The sequence below is a fragment of the Crinia signifera genome, chromosome 3 (genome assembly GCF_055691185.1).
Source record: "Crinia signifera chromosome 3, ASM5569118v1, whole genome shotgun sequence".
Classification (NCBI taxonomy): domain Eukaryota; kingdom Metazoa; phylum Chordata; class Amphibia; order Anura; family Myobatrachidae; genus Crinia; species Crinia signifera.
Window position 1 is genome coordinate 269,688,300 of NC_139219.1, and position 10,113 is coordinate 269,698,412.

Sequence of the window (10,113 nt, forward strand, 5' to 3'; positions counted from 1 at the left end):
TGTGTGGGGCAGGTTTCACAATGGTAAGTTGTGTCCTTTCTTATCCCCTTTTTGTAGCATACTCTACATCGTTTCTGGGACCTTCCTTTCTTTCCAGTGTGGGGGACTTCACTCGGAAAATGTTGCCCTGGTACAATTCGCGAGGCCTCGCTTCCAGAAGTACTAGGGCCCCCCTGTTCCTGGTTGCCAAAAATAAGGGCCTTTATTACTGCCTCTTGGTACTCCAGGAATGTCCCCCTTTGGCCTGCACATCGATGTAGTACAAATGCGTTGTACAGTGCCATTTGTACTATGTGTACAGCTAATTTTTTATACCAGAACCTTGTTTTTCTCATAGCACTGTAAGGCTTCAGCACTTGATCTGACAGGTCGACCCCCCCCCATGTACCTATTATAATCCACAATGCAGTTGGGTTTTGTAGTTTCGGTACTTGTGCCCCGCACTGGGACAGGGGTGCTGCTATGGCCATGCACTGTTGTCAAGATAAGGACATCTCTCTTGTCCCTATACTTGACACACAGTACATTGTCGCTGCATAATGCCCTGCTCTCGCCCCTTCTAAGTGTTTGCCCAAGCAGCGACCTAGGGAGGCTTCTATTATTTTTACGTGCAGTGCCGCATGCCACAGTACTTCTGGAAGCGAGGCTTTTGAATAGTGGGACGCTGGTATAGAAATTATCCAGGTACAGGTGGTATCCCTGGTCCAGCAGTGGGTGCACCAAATCCCACACTATCTTCCCACTAATTCCGAGTAAGGGGGGGCATTGTGGGGGGTCTATTTTTGTGTCTCTACCTTCATATATCCTAAATTTGTGTGTGTACCCTGATGTACTCTCACACAGCTTGTACATCTTCACGCCATACCTTGCCCTCTTACTTGGCAGGTACTGGCGGAATTGGAGCCTCCCTTTGAAATGTACCAGGGACTCATCTATTGAAATGTGCTTCTCGGGGATGTATGCCTGGGCAAACTTGGTACTAAAATGGTCTATTAGGGGTCTAAGTTTATATAACCGGTCATAATTGGGGTCATCCCGGGGTGGGCACTGTGCATTATCCCTATAATGGAGAAACCTAAGGATCGCTTCGAAGCGGGTCCTTGACATAGCCACACGGAACATTGGTGTATTGTATAAGATGTCTGTGCTCCAGTAGGACCTAATCGTGGGCTTCTTCACTAGCCCCATGCACAGTACAAGGCCCCAAAATATAACCATTTCATTTTTATGTACAGGGGTCCACTTGCGGGGCTGGGCATAATTAGAGGTGGGGTTTTGCTCAATAAATTGTTGGGCATAAACATTAGTCTGGGTGACCATTAGATCAACTAAATCATCACTAAAAAAAAATTTAAAAAAGTCCAGCTCTCTGAACCCTGCTGAATTAAATTGTATTCCTGGATTCCCTGTGAACTCAGGGACCTGGGGTACGTAGTTTTCAGGGGTTGTCCATGTGGGGTCAGAGGACTCGACTACTGCAGTGGGAGTCCTGCGTTGCCTCCTCGGGGGTTCATCAGAGTCACTAGATGATGAAGAGGATGACAAACGGAAATTTGTCTCATCCTCGCTAGCAGACTCAGTTTCAGAGGCCAGAAACGCGTATGCCTCCTCGGCAGTATATGTTCGTTGGGCCATAGTTTTATTGGTGTATGTATTTATGAGGTGCTTCAACACGTGTGGGGTTTTGTAGCACTGACAATGTGCAAATGCACTGCAAAAATTATGGTGTGCGAATGCACTGAAAAATTATGGGGTACAAATGCACTGAAAAATTATGGTGTACAAGTAACGCACAGAAAAAATTATGGGGTACAAATGCACCGAAAAATTATGGGGTACGAATAACGCACAGAAAAAATTATGGGGTACAAATGCACCGAAAAATTATGGGGTACGAGTAACGCACAGAAAAAATTATGGGGTACAAATGCACCGAAAAATTATGGGGTACGAATAACGCACAGAAAAAATTATGGGGTACAAATGCACAGAAAAATTATGGGGTACGAGTAACGCACATAAAAAATTATGGGGTACAAATGCACCGAAAAATTATGGGGTACGAATAACGCACAGAAAAATTATGGTGTACGGATAAGGTACAGAAAAATTATACGGATCACAACACACAAAATTAGGTGGTGACTACAGGGAGGGTGATCACAGCACAGATGACCACAGGGAGGGTGATCCCAGCACAGATGACCACAGGGAGGGTGATCACAGCACAGATGACCACAGGGAGGGTGATCCCTGCACAGATGACCACAGGGAGGGTGATATAGGCAGGGGTGACCACAGGGAGGGTGATCCCTGCACAGATGACCACAGGGAGGGTGATATAGGCAGGGGTGACCACAGGGAGGGTGATCCCTGCACAGATGACCACAGGGAGGGTGATATAGGCAGGGGTGACCACAGGGAGGGTGATCCCAGCACAGATGACCACAGGGAGGGTGATATAGGCAGGGGTGACCACAGGGAGGGTGATCCCTGCACAGATGACCACAGGGAGGGTGATATAGGCAGGGGTTACCACAGGGAGGGTGATCCCTGCACAGATGACCACAGGGAGGGTGATATAGGCAGGGGTGACCACAGGGAGGGTGATCCCTGCACAGATGACCACAGGGAGGGTGATATAGGCAGGGGTGACCACAGGGAGGGTGATCCCTGCACAGATGACCACAGGGAGGGTGATATAGGCAGGGGTATTGTGGTGATCAGCGCAATTTTACACAGCCTAAACACAGCCTAAACTCTGACACAGCTCTGACACAGCTTCTCCTTCCAAGGCTCTAACACAGTGAGAGGGTTAGAGCCCGGGAAGAGAAGCAAAACACCCCTTTTACAATAGAAAGGCTGTGATTGGTGTAGTCAGGACTGACTGACCAATCACAGCGATCGGCGGGGCGGGACCACTCTGATTGGTCCGCGGGCGCACTGACACGATCGGCTGCTGTTGATGACAGCAGCCATCTATACTATGTCGCCTTGTCACTTGACAAGGCGACATGACACAGCGGGGACGTACCTGTACGGCAAGGTGCGCGAACTACCCCGCTGCCGTGACGTACAGGTACGTCCGCGGGCGGGAAGGGGTTAAAAAACTAGGTAGATATGGCAGTACTAGGCACAAGACAGGTAGATACGTCAGCAATACTAGTATATGTGCACCAGCAGAATTTATAATAATTAATTTTATTAGGTACTGGTTGGCAGTGGCACACGTCAGTGCACCAGCAGCTTTGAAATATTTTTTACAGTCCCACGCAGCACAAATATTATTTTTTAATTAGATTATAAATATCAGCCTAGTATGTACTAGGTAGGTACACTAGGTAGGCTGTAGCACTGCCAGTGGAAACAGTGGACTGAGTAACTAAATAATACTGGCAGATTCAGTGCAGGCAGCACCAGTGGACTATATATATATATATATAATATAATAGCACAGCACCAGAGGTAGGCCCCAGCACAGAGGAGACAGTAGTACTACAAGTACACAGTTGGACTGTCCGCCTTGCTAGGGAGAGCCCACCCTAAGCAGAGAGGAGAACAGAGTACACAGCAGCACTGAGGGAGACAGCCCCAGCAAATAAAATAATTACAGCACAGCACACCAGAGGTAGACCGCACAGAGGAGACAGTAGTACTACAAGTACACAGTTAGATTACACAGCAGCACTGAGAGACAGCCCCAGCAAATAAAAAATATTGCGATCAAGCTCAAGTTTAAGCCCCAGCAGCAGCACCAACACACCCTCTCCCAACTCACTACTAGACTGGAGTGAAGATGGCGGGCGCAGCAGCCGCTATTTAAAGCCTCGCAAAATCCGGCACCGTGAGATGACGTTCTGACCACGCGGACGGACCCGAGTCAGGCGGGAATCTCTGAGCGCTGCTCGGAACCGGGGGGATCGGAATGATGACGTCCGTGGGGGCTCGGATCTCTGGAATCCGAGTCTGCACATCTCTAATATAGAGCAGCATATTCCGTTGCACTTTACAATTGGATATTGCCTGGTGTTGCCACAGTCAAACAATTACCCCAGATCAATTATCATGGGTAATTGAATACTGACCAGTGAGTGCAAAAATGATGGGGCACCCCTGTTAACTTCATTAGATGGTGGATATTGCACAGATTTTATCCTCTTGTGGTCACAGCATGGAACATATAATGACAATGTCATTTTAATTGTATTATATGAGAGATATTTGGGTTTTCTTTTTTACAATGTTATATATCCATTTGATCCCAGGTAAAATAGAAAAACTAAACATGGTAATGGAAGCTTTATCCATTTGCATGGTTATATGTATTTGAGCGCCATTGCTCACAACTGTAAATGTCTGTTGCACATAACCATTTTTTCTCCCCAGTAATTTATTTTGTTCTTTCCATGTCTGATTGTGTCTTAGCAGGAATTGAGTAAATTAAGCTGTAGCAAACAAGACTATTCAGGCAATCTTGCATAGACTTGCATAGTCTCCGAGGTGCTCGGGGTGGGCGTACAATAGGCGGACAGCGTTTTCTAGGCGTACCCACGAAAACACTGGGTGCACCCAGGAAAATGTTGGGCACCCCATGAGAATGAGGGTGGCTACCTGGCTTCCGTGGGCAGGCAGCTGACATCATCATCTGATTACAATATGGGTGTGGGTCGGCACTGGCAAATATGCAATTTTTAGATTAGCAATTATATACGTACATCTATATATTGAACCAACGTTCTTACCGCTCAGAAGTAAAATGAAAGGCGGTGTCCGGTTGGTGGTGCTCCCAAAGAAAGTTCAGCAACAAAACTGAAAAAATATTTTGTCACAAGGATGACAAAGGGAGAACAAAGGGGTTTTTGGGGCACACTTATACAATGAAATGGATTGAATGTTTTAAAATATAACTTTTATTAAAGAACTTATGCTAAAATATCAGTACGCATGACACATAGTAATAAAAATAACAATAAACATAATGACCATGATGCAAATAGGATAATAGTCACAAAATGAACTCTTGGTGGCGAAAATGATTCGATTGAGCACACTAAGGGCCTTATTCTGATCGGTGCGGATATTCCCGCATGCAGACGGACCGCCGATGTTGATCGTCTGCGCATGTGCAGAGGTCACTCTGCGCATGTGCAGGCGATTTCGCCGCACGGATTCTTTATACGCCGCACAGGGGGCGTGAGGGGCTACTTAGCCTCATTACCCTATGCATACGCCCCGCGTTTCATGGGCGTTCCCATGCAAACGCGGGGCGTATGCATGGTAATGAGGCCGTGACGCGTGGGTACGGGGCGGGCATCTGACATCGCCGGATGTCAGCTGCCCGCCCCCATACATGATTTCACACGGACAAGTGTCCGTGTGGTCTTGTGTTGCGGGACCTGGTGGAGCGTGCGGCCCTGCATTCGATGTTCGGCGACCATCGAATGCAGGGGCTGCTCCCAAGACGGAGGAGGCGTATCCCCATCCAATTTCATGCGGATCGCCACATATCCGCGTACGGACGGCAGGTGGCGATCCGTATGGAAGGCGGGGATTCGCCTGCACGGTTGCGGCCGCATATTCTGATCGGGCCGCACCGATCAGAATAAGGCCCTAAGTGAGAAAATATGTGGAAACTGTTAGGGTAAGTTAAATGGATCGGACAAATTCCCCGACCAAGTTTCTCACTGAAGTGTACTTTTGATGCGTGACACTCAACCCTTGTGTCGGTGGCCGTTGCGATATAATTTATCTAAATCTTAAAGCTTTTAGTATTTTAAATGTAGGAAGAAGGCGGACCAGGTATACAGAGATGATTTGCTCCTTGACCAAGTAGTTTCTGCAATCCGGTGTGTTACAGCTCCTGGTATTCCCCGTTGGTCACCCTTACGAGTACTAACCAGGCCAATCACTGCTTAGCTTCAGAGTTCGGAATGGGAATCAGGCGTACCAGTGATGTATGGCAGTAAATGCACCAATGGATGGGATCATACTTGGGTCATGAGAAGACTTATATGTGCTTCTGCTTTTTGATGTAAATAACACCTAATCCTCTGTTGCCAATGGCATTGCAGAGAGATCAGGGTTACCCGCAACAAATGAGAGAGCAGCGTAGACAGAGGAGATTGAGATAAGGATGTGGGTGTCGTGGAATCACTCTTCTGCTATTCACCATCTGTCATTTAGACATCGAATGGCGATTGAAAGTGATAGGGATGTCACGGTAACTCCAGCAGAATGAGGGGGAAAAGAGTTTTGTAGGAGTGTACCCAAGTCTCCAAACTGGAGTAATGTATCTGATCTCAGTATTGGTGTCACTGAGGGCCAGATTACACCCAAGGGAAAATATTTTACAAGTAAGAATGCATGGAAATTGAAACATGCATGTGGGTGAATATCGGTAAGATGATTAAGACTTGCAAGTGTGGCACGTGAGTTAATTAAACACTACCACAACTTAGATAGAGTCTGCTGCATGTTAAATACACATATGTACTAGGTACGTTCTTATGAAAGAGTAAACAGGTGTATTAAGAAAGTATATCTTATGCTGCTTTCAGACCGCATAACTGGCTTTGACCCTGTATTTGAAAACGTTTCCAAAAACGGGTCTGCCAGATAAAACCCCTTTCACACCGCAGCTCTTAAACGGTATATTACCGTTTAAGTGCCGATTTTTTTACACTGGCAGACCCGTTTTTGGAAACTTTCCAAATACAGGGTCAAAGCCAGTACAGCCTTCAGCCCTCCCCTCCCCTCCGTGCAGATCCCACCTCCCCCCCGCGCGCGTGTCGACACCCCCCGTGCGTGTCGACACCCCCCGCGCGTGTCGACCTACCCCCGTGCAGCCGGTACCTCCGTTGTGGATCCCGGCACTGCAGTTCTGTATGGTCGGAAGCACTTATGAAAAAAAGTGTCTTTCAGAAAATGGCTGCCCCATAGGAAAACCTGTTTAAAAAAACTGTCTTTCGTATGGGGGCAGCCATTTTCCAAAAGTCACTTTTCTTATAAGAAAAGTGACTTTTGGAAAATGGCTGCCCCCATATGAAAGACAGTTTTTTTAAACAGGTTTTCCTATGGGGCAGCCATTTTCTGAAAGACACTTTTTTTCATAAGTGCTTCCGACCATACAGAACTGCAGTGCCGGGATCCACAACGGAGGTACCGGCTGCACGGGGTAGGTCGACACGGGGGGGGCGTCGACACGCGCGGGGGGGTGTCGACACGCGCGCGGGGGGGGCGCGGGGCGGCTCCAGTGCTGTGAATATTTAATGAGCGCTCATTAAATATTCACTGTGCTGAATTTAGGACCCAGCTCATTGGCTGGGTCCTAAATACCGTTTCAGAACCCAATTTTGAGCCTAAAATACCGGTTCTGAAACGGGTAGGACCCTGCATTTTAACCGGTTAGAAAAAACGGTATTTTCTAACCGGTTAAGTGGTCCTGCACCTTTCAGACCGCACAGATTACCGTTTTAAAACGGTAAAAAAACGGCAATATACCGTTTACAAAGTGCGGTCTGAAAGGGGCATTATTCTCATGGATACATACAGTGAGGTGTGGGCTGTTGCCCTGGGTGGGCAGGGATCTGGTTGCTTAAAAGGCAAACTAAGAATCCCCAAATACACGACACATACAGTACAAAAAGGGTTTTAAGTTTTAAATGATAAGCTACTCAATGGTATCTCAGGTTGAAAAAACACTTTTTATACATGAAAATGCCTGTTAAACAGATGGCTGGTACAGGTATGAGCGTCCAATTGCTGGCTGTGAAGCCTATGTGGACAGGTAAATTAATTGCTCTGCGGTGAATCAACAGAAAATTGATAGTACAGTGGCAGAAACCAACTAGATTGCTAAGCAGTAAGTCAGAAATTCAATAATAAATAAACACATAGATTGCTCCGCAGCAAGTACACAATTGGCTGTCCAACAGTGCATGTATATGCACAGATATGAAGATGATAGTAAGTGTGTGGTACTGCAGAAATAAAGCATGAAAAAGTGCCACGTGAGAGATAGGGGTAAAGGGGAATGGATGTGTGCTGCTATGTGTATTATCGGGCAGCACATAGAGCAGCCGGGGAGAGTTTCACTGGTACCGGCGCCCGCTCAGTGGTGTGTCCAAACTAGCCGTGATCAGTGGATCGTGACTGCTGTATACCACCACTGGTGTGGCGGAGAGCCGGGGTGAAAGCTATCTCCACCCGATGTGTGCTGCGGGTACCTGGCATGCAAGGGCGGGCTGCGTGGACCGGAATTCTTCCTCTCCGATCGTTACTGCGTCCAGGCTCGGGTTGTGGGCGTGTCAGAGGCGTCTATGACACGTGTTTCGCCTATTGGCTTGTTCACAGTGTCAATTAGAATCCACTGGAAATACCCATTTGATTTGAAGTTCCTATTCCACCTTAAATCTAACTGGAACAGTCAGCGGTGGTTTTAAAGCGCTGCATAAATCTTTATAGATCAGTGAATGTCCTCTATGCCGTGAATTGGTTACTGCAATGAGTACATATCGCAGCAGCAACACTAGCGGACAAATCTGTAGGTTTTACAACCAGCAAGGGTTTCCCAATAACAAGCACTAAGGGTAACCTGTCAGTGCTGCTAATGCTATTGTATGGAGAGGCACAGCATGGCCAAAACAGCAATTGGTCAGCCCAGGGTTGGAATCAATAGAGAAGTAAGCACCCCCAGAAAAATGTGTCCTCTAGTCCTCAGAGCTTTTTCCACATCCCTGGGGATTTGGGTGTATTGGTATTATTAGTAATAATAAAGTAAATATATTGTTATTTACTGTATACTGCAGGGCCCAAGCAAGCCTACCATGGCATGGTGGCACTAGTGACAACATGCCCAGGCATCAAAAGTGAAAAAAGCGGATGGAAAATACACCTAATTTTTCAGCCTATTGGCCGCCTACCAGCCTAGCCACTCCTGATTGGCCACTAGTCAGTCAGCCAATATCGCTATTTGGGGGGACCTGCAGAAAGTAAACAAAGCTTTTTGCGGCTCTCCTCAGTTCATTAAGGGATCGCGACCTGCTGTTTTTTTGTTTTGCCAAGTACCCAGGATGCCTACATGGATTGAAGAGGACATGCGCAACGCCGGAGGACCCTGGTGAGTATGATTTCCTTCAACAGGTACCCCCTATGGATTACTACAGGACCAGTGGACGGACAGATGCCTACCTATGTGTCAAGGTAGGTAAGTATCAGGATGTATGAGTTCTGAATGTAAAAAAGTTTCGGTACTTGTATAGTTTCACGGCGCCAGCGCGCGCCCGCTCTAGCTTTGAATCCTGGCAGCTTGCCAAACTGCCTTACTTCTCTAAGCTCCATTAGTTACCTGAGCGCGGGATAGTGTTTTTAGCTGCAGTTATCATGTCCCCGTGACCACCTTAGTCAGCGTAGTGTTCCTGTAGTCGTAAAGTCGGAGGCAGCGTACGCTGTTTCCGCGGACAGTGTAACGTAGTCAGTCAGAGCGGTACGCAGTAAGCGTAGTCAGTCAGCTGTAGGATTGTGTGAGAGACTGACGTACATGATGGCAAACCTGACTATTCTCTCTGCCCCAGACGGAGGAGGAGGCGGTGGCATTCCTGCAAGGCCACCAATTCCTGCCACACACCCTGACCTGCCCCAATGGTCATCCTATGAGGCTGAATGTGAGGGAGCGGAGCGGATCCGCAGCTGCCGTAAAAAAGTAAGCGTCAGGTCAGCGCAGTGGTTCAGTAGGTGTCATCTGACATTTTTCACCCTAATCCTCTTTGTGTACTGCTGGGCTGAAGAGCTGACCAGCATCCGGTTCTGCGAGCGTCACCTAGGCATATCGCAGAAGACGACCGTCATGTACAATAAATTGATACGGGAGGCCTGCACTGTTGATCTGCTATCACAGCCTCGGCAGCGCATTGGTGGCCCAGACACCATCGTGGAGGTGGACGAGAGCCTCTACGTCCAGCGAAAGAGCCACGACGGCCGCATGCTGCCCCAGCAGTGGGTTTTTGGGGGCATCTTGAGGGAGACAGGCCAGTGCTTTATCACGGCAGTGCAGAGGCATGATGCGAAACATGGTGAGCAATTCATGTGAAATAATCCGCGTCCCCTCACGGGGCT

The 10,113-nt window shown here is 47.8% G+C and overlaps 1 pseudogene; it reads right to left on the bottom strand.

Annotated features, from left to right (window-relative positions):
* Window positions 1–5,848: 5,848 nt before the first annotated feature.
* LOC146065527 (5S ribosomal RNA) lies at window positions 5,849–5,968 on the bottom strand (annotated as a pseudogene).
* Between the last annotated feature and the right edge of the window lie 4,145 nt (window positions 5,969–10,113).